At 44.8% G+C, this 17,979-nt stretch overlaps 1 protein-coding gene across 2 annotated transcripts in view; it reads left to right on the forward strand.

The window, feature by feature from the left end:
* The window catches only part of Pitpnc1 (phosphatidylinositol transfer protein, cytoplasmic 1), a 240,031-nt gene that overhangs the window by 141,057 nt on the left and 80,995 nt on the right, over positions 1-17,979 (forward strand). The window lies entirely within an intron of this gene.

The raw sequence follows: 17,979 nt of genomic DNA on the forward strand, positions 1-17,979 counted from the left end.
TGGGAGGCTGAGTCAGGAGGATAGCCACAAGTGTGAGGCCAGCCTGGGCTACAAAGTGAGGTCAAGGCCAGCCTGAACTACATATCAAGACCCTGAGTCAAAAACCAAAAAAGAAGAAGAGGTGGAAGAGGAGGAGGAGGTGGGAGAGGGAGAGGAAGAGGATGATGACCTCAGAACTCCTACGATCTATCGACTTGAAAACAGTCACTGAGAAGAATCTGTGACCGCCTTAGCCAGGCCTGCCTGTGGTTCTTTGCACTGACATCTTCTAGAAACAACCAGAAAGTTCCTGCCCTAGACAGTGTCAAATTCCTCTAGAGAATACAGTGTGTTTATGCCCCAGACCCTCTGCTAGCCTACACTATACTAAAAGGGGAGAACAGCAGAAACCTGAGCCCTGGACGCTTTCTATGTGATCTGGGGTCCTAACTCTTCCCCTGGGCTACTTGTTTAGGTCATTCACCCCAATACCGGGGACAGTATGCCTCATTCAAGGGGAAGTCTGCCTGAAGTGGCTTCCGGGAGGGAACACTCAAGAACTACATTTCACACCAGTTTGGTGAAAGAAGATATTCATTCATTCGGTATTCAGCAAGGGTGAATTTATTTCTATATCACTATGTGAATTATATATAGTTCCATTCATATATCGCCGTATGGGTTAGGTGGGTGGAATGTAAGATGCAGACTTAGATCCGGGTGCGGTGGTGCCGACTTATAATCCCATTACTCGGGAGGCTGAGGCAAGAGGATCACAAGTTTGAGCCCAGTCTGAGCAACTTAGTGACCTAGGAAGACCCTGTCTCAAAATAAAAAGTTAAAATGGGCTATGGATGCATTTTAATGCCAGGACCTTGGGTTCAATCCTAGTAAGCCCCCTAAAAAGTTATCAGTACTTTTTTGCATCATATATTTTAGTTAAATGTTTAATATTCAGGCAACATTATATCATGTTTACAGTGATTGTGAAGACATAACTGTTTTGCTGGTTTCAGCGCATATTCTAGTGCTCCTGTACCTTGATTTACCTTACTTTGAGCTTTTTGTTATAATATACACTTTTCAGATGGGCTTGAAAGTTCATAGCCAGCCTGGGCTACCCGGTGATTTTAAGATGGGCCTGTATTACCTAATGAAACCCTGTCTCCAACAAACAAACAAGAACAGCAACCAAAAGTACTTATTTCTAAACTTAAGACACTTGGGACGAAGAGCAACAACTTCAGTGGCCAAAAACATAAGCTCCATAATGCACATTCTTTTGTGTGAGGAGTGGCCGCTGGTGTACTATCAGAACGACCGGTGCTTGAGGAGCGGCCTTCTGTAATGACCCATCTGTTTAGGGAACTGATGTGGCTTCTACTGGTTCGACTATGTTAGACAACGAGTTCTTCTGGGTTTGGGAAACTGCTTTCTTTGTAGATAAAGTTTTATTGGAACACAGCCATGCTTAGCCCTGGTGAATGCTCCAAGCTACTTCTCAGCATCAAAGTTGGGTACTCTAACAGAGATCATGCCACCTGCAAAACCTAAAAGATCTGTTGCCTGGTCTTTTCCATGTAGAAGTTTGTAGTTTACAAAGACCTCAATTAGGGCCGGGGATATAGCTCAGCGGCATACGCGCCTGCCTGGCAAGCAGAAGGTGCTGAGTTCGATTCCCGGTACCCAAAAAAAAAACAAAGACCTCAATTAGAACAGTACCCAGCAGATCTCAAGATCTGACTGACCAGCTGATTCTGTGTCCATGGTTGTACCAGACATGTGCCCTCTCTATTGTTGGTGGGTCCTTCCAGAGGAGAGAAGAATGGTACAAGTTGGGGTCCTCTCATCCTACTACAGTCAGGAGCCCCTTCGTTAGCACCCACTCGAGGTGGTAACCGAGGGGGTGTTCACCACCCTCCCGTCAGTAACCTGAACTAGAAGGCAGTTTGCTGACTAATTTCATCACCACAGTGTCTAAACCAGTATGGTACAGTGTTTAATCCTGAACTCTTAACAAATAATGGCTTTTTCTGACTGGAAAATTAATACACAGTAGTAAAACTTGAAAAATGAAAAAAAAAGTACAGAGAAATGAAAAGAAAGACCAGTAGTATTCCCACAATTAGCGATGACTGCTTTTAGCTTTTTGGTTCATGTTGGAGATAATTAATGAATTTATTTATTTTTTAATCAGTTCCTCCAAAGTTGAATCACAGTGCAGTGTGCTATTTCTAACCAGACAGGATGACCCTTCTGCTTATGATTTTCAATGGTTTCTCTGCCTTCCAAGCTCTGCATGGGTGTGGCTGCTTTGACACAGCTGTGGGCTCTCAGAGGAAGGACAGTTCAGATCAGGTACCTGAATTCTTTTTGCTCACACAGCTGGAAAATACAGGAGAATTTTAAATATATATATCTTTTAGTCTTCCTAAGCACATTCTTTTGCTTTCTCTCTGTCTCTCTCCCTACAAATTAATTCAAAATAACTCCATGGCAAGGAGGTAGAAGGTCCTTACGATCCTGACAGGTCGGTAGGGCCCTACTGGTTTGTCCTCTACTCGTTTCAAATAGCCCAAAAAATCCATGATTATTATTTATTATTTATTCACTTGTATCCCCTCTTGGCAAAGTGCTGTGTTCTCTTTAGGGCCGTCCCCGGCATTCAGTTTTTTCTGTTATCCACCAGGGAGTTTAAAATATCAGGTTATCCTTGGAACGTTTCCAATACAAAGAAGTATAAATGTTGGCAGTGAATGATATGCCAGTCACCTGATCTGACCATTACATAGTGTGTATGGATTGACTATTTACAATTGTATCCCGTGTACCCCATGAATATTTACAATTATTATGTGCCAATTAAATTTTTAAAAATATTTTTAAAATATTGAATTGTCTGCATTGGAGTCAGGATCCACGCTCATGCCAGATCAGTACCCTTGCCCGTGCGAAGGGCCCGGGCTCTGTGAGAGTTCGCACAGCCCGCAAGAACAGTACTGAGCCCTGGGCGCTCTCTCGAGCTCCTGGCGAGCCGTCTGCAGAGTGGGAGTAACGCCAGCTGTCAGACCTGGGCTGTCTCCTTCTCCCCGCACGCTGGCCCAGAGACTGCCCTCGGGCCAGCTTCTTATCGCTCTGCAGTGGCGCTGACCTTGTCTGAGTCCACAAGCCGCCACCTTCTCCCGTGAAGAGGCCCTAAAGTGTTTTTGTCCAAGTTCCCACGCCTGCCCCTGCTGGGCTCTGCACCCCGGGTCTCCAAGTCTTGTTCCTGAGACCGCTGAACTAGACAGCCCAGCCCAGCCCTGCCTCACCGGCCTTCCCAAGTCGGCCTCCTACTTCATGTTCAGCAGCGGTCGGGGTGGTTCCAGGCTGATCCCGGGGAGGCAGAAGAGGAAGCCTTCATCGGCTTTCACTCGTGCTTGCTAATGCTTCACAATCAGAACCTGAGAGTTAGATACACATTTATCTAATACTACTAACCCACAGGAAGATAGCTTTGTCCAGCTAATGTTTCAGAACTAGAATCTTAAGCCGTGGCGTGTGCTGGGATGTTCTTTTTTCTGCCTAGGGTTGAGCATGGCATTTTTAGTGGGAGTTAAATTCAGAAAAAAAAGGCAGAAGTGGATATTTCTCCTGTCCCGCTGCACTGCCCTGCTGTTTAATAAACTTAGTTGATCTCTGCATTTTCTAGATATAATCTTATATTCAGGCACCATCCTTCATACTGCGATCTGCGCCGTTTCCCCCCCTACCTGTCAGAAATCTAATGAAATGGATGATGATAAGAAGCAATAATTAAACGGAAAGACAGTAGAGATAATCATATTGAATAGTGGTTGAATAGAGTACATGTCATCATCTTATTATCAATTATCATATAAGTAATTTTTACATGACCCAAAATCTAGTGAAAAAAAAAAACAAAAAACTTGGCAGGATAAATAGATGTAAATATCTTCTCCTCCTTGACAAAAGAAAACCAGTATATTTACGACTGTGAAAACCGGCAAACTGTGATTATATTAGCCCGGACGCAACGGGGAAGTTGTGTTACGTTGAGGCCCATTTATTTTATGCACATACTGATGAGAATTATTTAGGCCTTAATTAGTGCTGGGGAGGATGGCGCCTGGCCAAGGTAAGGCTCTGTTGTTTGTCCAAGGCTATAAATCTAGAACTGAGGGAGCCAGTGCTTAGCACTGCCTGGTTCAGCGGACGGAGGGGCCGCTCGTGTGACACCTGCCGCCAGGTTACTGGTGTTCCATGAGGTTAATGGGGGGCCTGTCTGGACTGTACTTCCTTCGCCAAACAAAACAGGCATGATTTCATGAGGTGAGCCTCAGCTTTGTCTGCATGCTGGAGCCACCTGAAAAGTTTGAACAGGGGCCCGTGCCTGGGTGCCATCCTCTGGGATTTTGGTTTACTTTGTCCTGGGCTGCAGATCGGATTGTGTGCCAAACACATAAATGATGCAACACTGCCTCCTAGAAGCCGTAGTTCTCCAGACAGGAGTGGATATGGTTTTCCGTTGGCCCTCTGGCTAAGCCAGATTCTGTTAGTTTGGCAGGTCGTAGGATATGTCATCTGTATCAGTCAGCTCTTCGTTGCGGTGACCAAATGCCTCAGACAAACAACGTAAAAGAAGGATGATATATGTGGGCTCACGGCTTTGGAAGTCTGAGTCCACGGTTGCTTGGCTTCATTGCCGCAGGCCTGCGGAGAGGCAGAACACCATCACAGGAGGGCTTTGTGGAGCAAAGCCGCTTAGCTCATGGCATTCAGAGAGCAGAGAGGAAAGAAAATTCAGAGAGAGGAGAAGGAGCTCCGAACAAGATACATCCTTCAGAGGCAGAACTCCATTGACCTGCTTCCTCTAGGTGGGCCCCACCCATTCAGCTCTGAGACTCAAACCCTCCTGACCCAGTCACCTCTGAACATGGACACACTGGGGCTCAAGCCCTCTATGCGTGCGTCTCTGAGGACACTTCATTTTCAAACTATAGACACCGTTCCCACTCGGTGTGAGACTCCAGACCAGCGGCTCTCAGCCATGGCTGCACAGTAAGATCACCTGGGAAGCTTCACATGCTCGGAGGCCACCGTCCCACCCCTGGGGATGCTGATTCATTCGTCTGAGGTGGGGTCCAGGCCTTGCGATTTTTAAAGCTCCCTGAGATGCATCTAAGCTGCAACAAGAGTGAAACTAATGGGAATAAACACTTAGGAACCCAGGTTCTTCAAACTGCACCTAAAAATAGAACAATTTACAGAGAGCTTGTGTGTAACCAGTGTGCGGCCCCGGGGCACTGTATATATTCTCGTTAAACACGTAGCGCCAAGGACATTATTCCTCTGTGAGGAATTCCTCTGATAAAATGGAAAGAACGTCTAGTTCTTTTCTAGTTCCTGGAAACTAAGCTCGGTCTTTCACAGAGCTCTCTCCCCGGAGGTTGCATAAAAGACATATTTGAAATTTATTTCGTTTCTAGTTTATCTGCGTGGTAAAAAGAACACAAAACTGTTCTTCGTGAGGCAAAAAGATCAGCGTAGTATTGAAGTTCCAGCTATATAACCTTAAGCGGTTCCCTCAGCCAATCAGAGCTTGGTTTCGTGACCAAGAGAACAGAATAATGCTTGCATCAGCAGGTAGAAGAGTCCTCAAAGGCAGCCCACATGGAAGCGCTTTATAAACTGTGAGCTGCTACACAAATATTAGACATTGCTGAGCGGGCCACCCCTTGGACTAACTGTGTTAGTGATGTTTTCCTAACTGAGCTTCTGCTTTTGCCTGAATAGTCAATAAACCACCTGTTGTTCAACAAGATTTGAGCACCTACTACGTGCAAGACATCAGAGGAGGCATTAAGGGTATAGCAGTAGGACAGACAGACCAGTCTTGCATTGCTCGTGGAATTGGGAACAGCAGTTCTCATTAGGAAACAAAGGATTATAGTTGTAATTAAGTGCTAAGTAGGCAGTAAACGGGAGGGGGAGAAGGCAGCAAGCCATGCGGTGAGGAAGGCCTCTCAGAAAAGATGGCATGCTGGTGCAGATCGGTAATCCCATCACTCTGGGAGGCTGAAGCAGGAGGATTAAAAGTTTGAGCCCAGCCTGGGCAATTCAGTGATTTAGTGAGAACCTGTCTCATAAGTATGTACATACATACATACATACATACATACATACATACATACATACACAGATGGGCCATGGCTTAACAAAGCTCCTGGGGTCAATCCCTAGAACCAAAAAAAAAAGTAAGAAAAAAAGACAAGGAAAGACAACACCATGTGGGGCAGAACCAGCCATCTGAAGGGCTTTTCCCTCAAGGGGACAATTTTGGGCCAAGATGCGGGGGAGTTGGGATGTGTCCTATGTTGAAGCCCACACGCTGTGATTATGTTTGGAGACAGGGGCTTTTAGGATGTGATAAGTAACAAAGAGGCTATTAGGCTGTGCTCTAATCCGGCCTCATTGATACCCTTCGGAGAAGAGAAACCCTGGCCACGCAGAGGCAGCAGGGCGCGCATGCGCACAGAAGAAGGATGCCCGCGGAGGGAGCGTGGAGGCGGCCTCAGCGCGGGAGAGGCCTCAGGAGGAACCAGCTTCATCCTGGGTTTCCAGTCTCCAGAGATGCGAGACAGTTAAATTCCACTGTTCACTGTACTCTGTTTTGACAGCCCAACCAAACTAATACAGAGACAGTGAGCGCAAAGGCCCTGGCCGTGGCACAGGCTGACGTGCGGTCTCTGTAATAGAAAACCCGTAGGAGAGAGAGTAAGGAGGAGAATAAACGGGATTGAAAAAGCAGCCACGGTCAGGGCATGTAAGACCTACCGGCCCTTGGCAAAGAACTTGCATTTTAGTGCAGTGGGACTATATTCAAGGATTTTATTTGATTGACTGATTGATTTTGGTACCGGGAATCGAACTCAGAACCTCGTGCTCGCCAGGCAGGCGCTTGTGCCGCTGAGCTATATCCCCAGCCCCTATTGAAGGATTTTAAACAAAACAGTGACATTATATTATGTATGGTGTTTTAAAATAAGCTTTTTAATTTTGGAATCCTGTTAAACTGACAGCACAGTTTCAAAGATAGCACATGCCTAGAGTTCCTGCATACCCTCTACCCAGCTTCCCCGGATGTGAATATATATCTTCGCCAGCAGTGAGACATTTGTCAAAACTGCAGACTTCGTTCAAATTGCACCAGTTTTCCGACGGATGTCCTTTTTCTTCGGTTCCAGGATCCAGAGCAGGCGTCCCCGTGACGCTGGATCATTCGTGTTTTTAGTTGTCTATTCTGCCCATTCCGTGGAGAATGGGTGCTTGAGTGGAACGAATGCATGCCGGGAGTCCAGTTGGTAGCTGTTGCAGTGATGCAGGTGGAAATGACGGCGCAGGCTGCAGCCATGGCAGCAGACTAGGGAAGGAGGGGGGGTGTGTTTAGGAGGCAGAGTGTAGGAGTTGATGCAGAGAATGAGGGGATGACGTAAGGATGACCTCAGTCTTCCAGGCCCTGGCCGTCGGCCCTGGGGAGTGGCACTGCCATCGCCCTCCTGGGGAACAGGGGAGGAGAAGCCAGTTCTGAGAGGGAAGTCAAGAGCACGCTCTTAGGCATGATGTTTGAGCGGGTCTTTCGAGGGAACGTGATGGGTGGGCGGTAGGACACATGCACCTGGAATTCAGAGAGAGGTGTAGGTCGTGATTCACAGATGCACATGGGTGAGATTATGGCAGGGAGAGAAGTGACAAAAAGAAGATTCCAGAGGCTCTGGTACGGAGAGAAGGATCGTCCCACGGCTTTCAAGCCCAGCTTCTGGCTGCTACCTTTACTCCTTGGTGAAGACTCATTCTTGTCGCTGAGGTGTTCTTGGTTTTAAGAGTGCAGACTGCCTTATTTAGTTGCCCTGCAGAGGTTCACCAGCCTTTCAAGTTTCTTCCCCCGGGTGTTTCTTTTAGATGAATTGTGTGGCTATCTCAGGCCTTTGACTGGGCTTGACTTGCATGGCCTTGGAGACCAGAAATGTTCTCTTCTTGCTCCCAGGGAGCTAACCCTGAAAGTTGCCAGCCAGCATAAAGGGAATTTCACCATTTAGGAAAGCTGTAATTATTGAGGGTTTGTTACTACAATAGTCATCATGAAGTTTGTTTCATCATTAGTATTTGTAACATGCAGAGAGCAACATGGCTAGATGTAAGGTAAAATGATTTATTAACACATCTCAAGATGTACTAAAATTAATGTGTAAAGCAGGGGTGCCGGTGAGAACGATAGAATCCGTATTTACAGGTCTCTGGAGCTGATTATCTTTTCCTTAAATGGCTTCTAATTGAGGATTATGGAAAGAAAAAAAAATCATTTGCTTTATTTTTAGACACAATCTCTGATGTCTTCAACTTTTATGGTTCTGTTTTTAACCTTACATTATTATAACCAGCCACCTACAAAATCTGCAATTTTCTCTAATAAGTCTGTACATGGTAAAAAGAAGGAAGCACAAAACACCCCCATTTGCAGTTGAGAAGGCTTATTATCCACTTTAGTCCCCGAGTGGAAAAGTCAATGTCCTTAGTCAATCTGTGCGTGATGGTGTATCATTTTGAGGACAATGGAAAACAGATCAAGTTTGATTCCTTAAGATGTAGCCATTGCAGTTTGTAGTACAATCCGTGATGTGAGAGCTAGATATTTATTTAAGAAAAAAAAAAAAAAAAAAGGAATTTCTGCCCAACATGAGGGTTGGCTTTCTGATTCTCAGAGGTGCAATCATAAAGCAGCTTACACACATATTCAGAGAAGCTAGAATTATGGCTGGTGATCATTATTATTAATAGATACAGCTTAAAGTAGTATTTGCTTTCTGTCTGGGTGCTCAGGCTGTGACAAGTCCCTATAGATCTCCACACGGTGACGTGTTAGTACCCGGGGTTAGGGTGATAGGAAATCAGACTGATCAAAAGCAATGTCATCAAAGAGGCGATACTGAATCACGGTTGGAAGCTGGAGGTCAGAGCTGGAAAAGAAACACTGTACCAAGTATCAAGGTCTGTGCGACCACTTTGCAGCTGCCGCAGTAACAGCTGAGGCATGCTAAGCCACTGAGGGAAGCAAATTTTGGGGAACAAGACAGTCGTACCGGTTTTCAAAGCATAACTCTGGGGACTGTGTATCCATTATAAACATGGAGAAATCCAGTGGGTACCACAAGGAGCAAATTGTGCATCACTACAAATGTGACCAATGGACGCAATGTCCCTCCCCCTGTGAAGAGACACTTCACTCATGGATTGCCCTAGCCAAAATGCTTAGCCTCAATACGCTTCCAAGGAAATACCAGATAAATCTGGGTTGAGGGACAAAACAACTGGTAAAAACTCTCTTAAAACAAGTATAGTCACCTAAGACCAAAAACGAATGGTGCCGCACACCTGTAATCTGAGCACTTGGCAGGCTGAGGCAGGAGGATTGCAACGTCAAAGCCAGCCTGGGCTACCTAACAAGACTCCGCCTCAGAAAACAAACAAACATGCAAAACAACAAAAACATAAGATCAAACCCAAAGGAAAACCGAGGCACTGTCTTAGATTAAATGACACTAAAGAAATTTGATAACTAAAATCTAATGCCTGCCCCTTGATGGGACCCTGGGCAGAGAGTGAGGTACATTAAGGAGCAAGAGAGATGTTTTGGAGGACGATGGAGCTATTTGAACATGAACCCTATACTATATAGCAGTACAGTATCGAACCAATATTCAGATGCTTTGCCTGTGTTCATTACATAATGATCTGTAGGAGAATGTCCTTGTTCTTAGGAGATACATGTTGTCATAGTTAGGGATGAAAATTATATAGGGCATACTCTTATTCTCATGTTTCAGAAAATTATTTGCATGTGTATTTTTTCTTCTTAGGGTCTTCTAAATATCGAAGGAACTATCCACATGGTCAGTGAGATGTCAGATCACTTATTCAAAGTCACACAAAGAATCTTACGTTTCTCTGTTTGGTGCTGTGAAGTAGGAGTATCACATCTTCCCTCTTTTCTGTGACATCCTGGTTTTGTGGATGAAACAGAAAGTCTGATCTCCATGGCTTTCACCATCACTGTTGCTGCTATTAATTTAAAAGGTGTTTATGAGGCCGGAGATGTAGCTCAGCGGCACAGCGCCTGCCTGGCATATGCGAGGTTGTGAGTTCGAGTTCCGGTACCAAAAAAATAAAAAGCATTATGAAGAGGAGGGTTTTTTTTTTCTTTTTGAATTGCAGAAACCATCAGTTAGTTATCTGAGTACTTGTACACTCTGGGTTGTGTCCTCCAGTTTTGAAAAGGTGGGAGGAGATGGCTCCCACTAAACTTCCAAGTGTACAGCCCCGCTAAAGCTGGAGCCTGAGCTCAGCTCTCTTGCCCGCGTATTTCTACAACACCCTGTCTGTGTTTTCCCAGCTATGGCACCTGTGCTGCGTTGCCGTTGCTCACTTGACTGCCTCTCTCCAACCGGGTTAGCGCTGGGTGAGGGCAGATGTGAAGTGTGGCTTGTGTACGGTTTCATCCAGGGTCCTTGGCGTGTGGTAGATGCTCATAAGAGCGCCTGCTGAAGCGTAAGTCATTATATCAAGTCAGGAGCAAGACAAAGACGTCTGCTGTTGCCCCCACTGCCCCGCATTTTGAAAAGAAATGAAGTACTACAAGACAAGAGGAGTGCGTACTTCGGCGGCACGTGTTGTAAACTTGAAATGATGCAGAAAAGACGCAGTGCACAAGTCCCTGCACGTTGGTAGCACACAAAGCTGTGAAGCCTTCTGTGGTTCTCTTCTTTGTATAAGAAAGTGCACGTTATCTACGAGTTTTGCAAAAGCAAATATAAAAAAGGCAAACCAGAAATGTACGACATTGGCTGCTTACGGGGAGTGGGTGAGAACAGGGAGGAGCGAGGGAGAGAGGAGCAGTACTTCTTAACTTTCGAAACCGTGCTAAATCATAGCCTCCACATTGAAAAATAATAAAACCACCGGGTGTGGTGGTGCCTGCCTGCAATCCCAGCACTCTGGAGGCTGAGGCAGGAGGATCGCTGCAAGTTCAAGGCCAGCCTGGGCTACATAGTCAGTTCAAAGCCAGCCTGGACTACAAAGATCCTGTCTGAGAAAACAAAAAAACAAGCTGGGCGTGGGGCATGACTGTAACCCCAGCACTCGGGAGGCTGAGGCAGGAGGATCATTGCAAATTCAAGGCCAGCCTGGGCTACAAAGTAAGCTCAAGGCCAGCCTAAACTGCATAGTGAGAACCTGCCTCAAAAAGACAAAAAAAAAAACAACAACCATAAAACAGGCTGGGGACGTAGCTCAGTGGTAGATCTCTTACCTAACATGCATGTGGCTTAGTGTCAATAATAATCATAATCATAATAATAAACCAAATCAAAGACATGGGAGGAAGAGTAGAAAGATACTTTAAGATAGAATATAAACAGAAATAAGTGAACTTAGCTGGATTTTAAATGAATAAAATAATCACAGTGAAGGGGAGTAGTGAACAAAACCTACCCCAAATAATTCTCAATTACACGATACTTTTCTGTGCACCCTCGTCTAAAGACAGGAAGAATTATGAATAGTGAACTCTAAATTAGAAGCTGGCTTCTAGTCATAGTATGGGCGGGCAGCCCTCAATCTACGTTTTACGCAGTAAGTCTGAGCGCTTGGAACTGTTGTGAGAACCGACTTTCTCAGTAAACATCATTGGATGGTGAAACTGTTGTGCAGAGTTTAATGAGGGACTAGATGTTTATGTGGTGTCACAGTATCTCTGCAAGCTATTCACAGGCATGGGAAGTAACAAAACCACAGCAGAGGATCCTGAGTGTCGGCAACCTTTCACCAAGCGTCCCTGTTACCGCTCAGCCTGTGGGATGATACGGTGTGTGTTGAAAAAGACAAGGTAGGGCTGGGGATTTAGTTCAGCGGCACAGCGCCTGCCTGGCAAGCACAAGGTCATGAGTTCGATTCCCAGTACCAGAGGGAAAAAAAAAAAAGAAGAAAAAGACAGGGTATCACGTATATCCTTGCCATGAAAGACGAAGGAAAGCTGTGAGTTGTTTTAGACTCAAGAGGACTAAGGAAACCGTACAGCTAAATGTGATTTGTGATCTTAGGCTGAAACCTGAGCTGGAGAAAAATAGCCCAAAGGATATGACTAATTGGCAAAATTTGAATGTGGACTGGAGATTAGATAACAGTATCGATCACTGTTCAACTTCCGTATTTTGATCATTATACCGTTGTGATGTGAGAGGATATCTTTGTTCTTGGGAAATTAACCCTGAAATATTTAGAAGTAAAGAGACGCAGTACGCGCAGTATGTTCTCAGACACGGATGACAAAACAAAAGAAGCAAGTGTTAATAACGAGAGCATCTGCATAAAGGGGGTTCAGGAATTTTTTTTATTATTCTTACCATTTTTTGCTAAGTTTTAAATTATGTTAAAACTGGAATAGAATAGAATGCCATAAGGAATGTGACCGAAGATGAAAAAAATGTTATTGTTTGTGGACGGGGTTTAAATTACAAATGTGAGAGAATTTACAAATCCTCTTAAATGGTTAAAATATTAGGTTGACCAGAGTTTCTGTATATCATCAGATCAATATATAAACATCGGTAGTATCCCATGTATTGGTAATAATCATTTTAAAAGATTAATCCTAGCACATGCCTGTACTTCCAGGACTCTGAGAGGCTGAGCAAAGAGGATGGCAAACTCAAGCCCCTAATGGGCAACTTAGCGACTTAGCAAGACCATGTCTCAAAATAAGAAATAAACAGGGTTGGTGGTATAGCTCGGCATAAAGGCCCAGATTCAATCCCCAATACAAATGAAGATGATGATGATAATGACAGTGATGATTGTGTTATCAATGCCAGCACAGCGTTAAGGTAAATAAGAACAAATCTAATTTTTCTAGATAAAAGTGTTATTAAGAAACAAGAAGCCCAGGTGTAGCAACACACACCTGTAATTTCAGCACTTGGGAGGCTGAGGCAGGAGGATTGCCTTGAGTTCGAAGCCAGCCTGGGCTACAAAGTGAGTTCAAGTGAGTTTAAGGCCAGGCTAAACTACATAGTGAGTTCAAGGCTATTTCAAAAAAATAAATAAATAAAATAAGAAAGCCCTGAATAAATGATAAATACTTCATGCTCATGGATAGGAAAGCTAAATATTATAAAGAAGTAAATGATTTCCTAAATTAAACTCCAAAATAAATGTAACTCCAGTAAAAAAATGTGGCAGAAATGTCACAAATTGATTGCAAAATCATGTGGAAGAATAAAAAAAGAATGTAATAAAAAAAAAACCCAGCAAGGTCAAACTTTGAACAATGAATAAAGAGAAAGAATCATGTGAAATAGTGTGATACAGAGACAAAGACAGAAATAGACCTCAGCTGATAACAGGGATTTGATACATAATGAATGAGATGTCTTAAATCAGTGGAGAGGAAAGATAAATTACTTACTAAATGACATGGGGTCAGTTGACATTTCATATGGAAAATAAAATAGATCCACACCTCTCTATTAAAAAATAACCTCTAACATGACTTTACAAAACTAAGTACAGAAACCATTAAAATCATTACTACTATATTTTTATGGATATATTAACATATTGTATAAAATATAAAGTTTATGAAAATGTGCAACAGGCTCACCATAAATTTATGATAGCTCTCAGCTTGGTACGGAGGGGGAAAGGATTTCGATTCTTTGTGAAACTTTTTTTTTTAAAGGGGCCAGAATAAGAATGAAATGTGACACATGTTTGTGTATGCTCCGTATGAGTTGTGGTAGGGGCTGCTTTTAATGTGACCCTTGGTAGTCTAGATGTCTTATCTTTTGTTTCACAAAAGAACCCATCCAACTCTGCTGTTCCATGGGCTTTATTAAACTCCTGCTGTTTTTTTTTGTTGTTGTTGTTGTTGTCTTTTTGAGACAGGGTCTCACTATGCAGTTCAGGCTGGCCTTGAGGTCCCTTTGTAGCCCAGGCTGGTCCCGAACTCCCAACGGTCCTCCTGCCTCAGCCTCCCGGAGTGCTAAGATTACAGGCGTGCACCACCATGTCCGGCCAAACTCCCACTGTTCTCTGAGATCCATTCTCAGTCCCAGTCCCAGACTGTGCAGTTGTTTCTCAAATGCTTGGCTCCTCCCCACCCCCCTCGCATAAGAGACCTAATTACAGTGGGGAAACAGCACTTCATTTGAACAAACTAAAAGCACGGCTTTTCCCTTTATCTACCTTGAGCATTGTGTTTGCTGAGTCCTACTATGTCAGTGGATGGATCGCTCACAACAGGTGATGGCAAACAACCTCTGGGTCTTGGAGCATTTTGTGTGAGGGCGCTGTAGGAATCTACCAAAAGCTAGCAGCCGAGCAGGCCCGCTTAGTAGGATGGTGTACCGCGTCCGGCGAAATCACCACCTTGGACTAAACGAGCTCCAGAGCAGGGATTTCATCATTCTGAACTTACAAGCTGTGAGAGGGGAACGTGATGCCTGCTGCAGAGGGCCACTGGGAGTATTCAGTAAGATAATCAGCACATCAGACGCTCCATCAATGGTGGTCCTCGGGCTGGGGATTTAGCTCAGTGGCACAGCGCCTGCCTGGCAAGTGCAAGGTCATGAGTTCGATTCCCGGCACCAGAAACAAAACAAAACAAAACAAAAAAAATGGTGGTCCTTGTTGGTTTCCGTTATGCTTTGTGAGAACCATTCCAAAGTTGGACTCTTGAAAATCAACAAGTGGAGGCATTAGTTCGAGGAGTTCTGCAGAGAAGCCGCTAAGTTCTCGCGACTCCAGAGTCTGCAGTCCCCACTCATTTTCCACCATCCAGGGACGTCCTGAAACGTGAGTTAAATCCTGTGTGGTGAGAGGAAGGAGTGGTCGTTGGCCAAGCACTGGATCCTCTGCCCAGCGGCCTCTTGCCTGGGGGCTGGGAGTTCTGGTTTCAGACGCAGCCCTTCCTGGGGTTTCACTCCCCTGCAGAGAATCCTGCTCGGCACAGTTCTGCCTCAGAGGTGAGAGCCACCTGCCGCGTTGCTCAAGCTAGTAATCAACGGGAAGGAGGCAGGACAGGAAGAGAGGAAGGCTGCAGGTGCTAGAGACGGACCGGTGGGGTTCCATGTTCAGATCAGCCACTCAGTGGTGTGTCAGAGCGTGTTACCTCCCTCCTCGTGGCCCTGTCGCACACACATCGGGCCAGTTCCCACTCATCGTGAACTTACGCGGACTAAATGTGGCAATCAGAAAGGGTGTCAGAACAGAGCTTGGTGTCCACAGCAGACGTCCAGTATGCTTGCGGAGATTGCCAATTTCACAGCCCATCAATTCTACTATGACCACCGCTTTCCGTGTCTTAGCAACTCCTCAAACGAAACAGATACTAGAATTGATGACATGTTGCACTTACGAGTAGCGGCGTGTTTTTCTGCTTTTGTGGTATAGCCGGTGGGAGCTTAGAGCCAAGGAGTTGGTTCATCACGGTCCCTCCTCCTGCGCAGGATGTTGACGTGTGTGTCCCGAGGGCATCTAAGCACGGCATGGTGTTTGCATATAAGACGCAAACTCTGAACTGGATTCTAACAATGAAAAATCACTGTGTAATAAGCGATTGGGTCGTTCGAGCCCCGAACACTGTTTGTTAACTTTTTCCAGGGTGCTGACAGGCTCCCTTGTCATGCAGATGGCTCAGTGGGTCTCTGGAAACGTGCACCGTTGAATCTGTCTTCCATCAGTCAGTTCAGGGCCTTGGATTTCCTTAGATTCCCCTCTAAAATCCCGGGGTGCCACCTCTCTGATAAACACACCTTTGAGGACAAAGTCTTGGCTAGTATTTTAGTCTCTAAAAATATGTGGGAGCCGGGCGTGGTGGCGCACGCCTGTAATCCCAGCACCTGGGAGGCTGAGGCAGGAGGATCATTGCGAGTTTGAGGCCAGCCTGGGCTACAAAGTGAGCTCAAGGCCAGCCTGAACTGCATAGCGAGACCCTGTCTCAGAAAAGAACAAAGACCAAAAAATAAATAAATAAGTAAATAAAATTAAAATTAAAATATGTGGGGCAAGGAGGTGGTGGAAGCCGAGCTTATGGAAAAGAAGTTAGTGCTTTCTAACGGTCATGGTTTCAAAGCACTGCTTTTCCTTCTGACGCACTTATGGCGGGACTCCTCTCTGCTCCACTGCTGGCACTCGGGCGCCGCTTTTTAACCTAGCAGTGTGGTAGTTGTTGCCCACCAAATTCTGTTCTTCATCTCCTGAGACCAGCAGCAATCCTGTCTGAATGGTAATAAGCTGTTAAACCATACTTCCTCTCTACTCCCTATTGAAGACCTAGTTGTAGTCCATCAGATTTTATATAGCCATTTGGTACATAAACTTATTAAATATAAACGTCTTGAAATGTTTCATCTTGTTCTAAGCCCTTTAAAGTGAAGGTCATCAATACGTTCGGAATAAGCAAACTATTATGTGGAGTGATTTCCATCGTCTTTCTTTATGCTGATCGGAGTGTTAATAAATAGATGTTATAAAGTGTCCACTAGGGGCTGGGGATTTAGCCCAGCGGCACAGTGCCTGCCTAGCAAGAGCGAGGTCATAAGTTTGATTCTCAGTACTGGGAAAAAAAAAAATCTAAAAAAAAAAGTGTCCACTAAATGCCATCGCAGGGAAGACACTCATAGGTGGCATCAAGTTATTGATCACTAGACACGGAAATATTTTGTCGCTCATACCTAGGTTCAGAACTCTGTGTTGAGTTTGAGTTTGTTACTAATTCGGTTCACCTTGGTTGGCCAGAACAAGGTGGTTCACCTTGGTTGGCAAAGGATTAAAATGAAATACGAAACACATTCAGGAAGATCCTCGGGCGTGAAGGACACTGACAAGATGCATGTTTTTCTAGTAACTTAATTTTGATCTAGGGGGCAAGCCTTGTTTTCAGCACCCAACTAAATTTGCTTAGAGCCATCTGCATCTCTTGGCTGAGATGCTATACCAGTTGCACACATGCTCTGCCTTTGTGGAGGCTTTTTGTAACAGTTAGACAATATTTTGGGGGGAAGAAGAGCTTAGTCAGTGGTGGTGTGTGTGCTTCACATACGTGAAAAAAAGAACATTGTTTTTGGAAAAGTAATCAGATGGTACGTGGGGTTCCAATAGTCTGCTTTGGCTAAGAGCTCTTATGAACTGCATACTGTTTCCTTTGCCTGAGACTTGATCTTACCGTTTGAAAGACCTTACCATTAGAAAAAATGTTTCTCTCATACAGTTAAGGATAAGAAACTATTAGTGGCTCCTTCAGAACTACCTTGTGTTTTTTTTGTAGCTAGTTTTGCAAGTTTGCCTCCCGGAATATTGAGGAACAGAAGGTTACAATTACACGACACACTTTTAGAAAGAGGACTGTCCAACAGAAAGGACTTTCCAGCTCTTTACATTTTATCTTGGCTTAAACCAATGCCCCGACAGATTACAGCTCTCTGGTTACTTTGGACCAAGTCAAGGAGTGGTTCTATTTAGAGCTAAATGTTCAGGGACTTTAGCAGGTTTCCCTTGGTGCAGGGTTGGCTCACGTCCTTGAAGAGTCCTCTGCTGTCTCAAGGGCAGGCGGCACCTGCCTGGAGAGACAGACGCGGGCCTGTTTTCACAGACTAGATTTATTTGTGTTTCCCACCAGTGTGGGAAACTGACTGAAATGACAAGACTGTAAAGCCGTTTGGTTTGAACACTCCCCGGGGGCGGTTCTTGATTCCCTGGAGATTCTTACGATTTAAAAACTACGGCCCTACAATTGTTCTTGCTCCCTTGGGTTAGTTTCTAAAGCGATAAGACATATTCAGTATCACAAAGTTGATAAAACCGTACACCATTTACAGTTTCTGACAGGTTATAGGTGTTTAGCATATGTCAATCATCTCCCTCAATCTTTTGTTTTAACTGCCTGGT

This window comes from Chinchilla lanigera, unplaced genomic scaffold, assembly GCF_000276665.1.
Source record: "Chinchilla lanigera isolate Chin_1 unplaced genomic scaffold, ChiLan1.0 scaffold00077, whole genome shotgun sequence".
Lineage (NCBI taxonomy): Eukaryota > Metazoa > Chordata > Mammalia > Rodentia > Chinchillidae > Chinchilla > Chinchilla lanigera.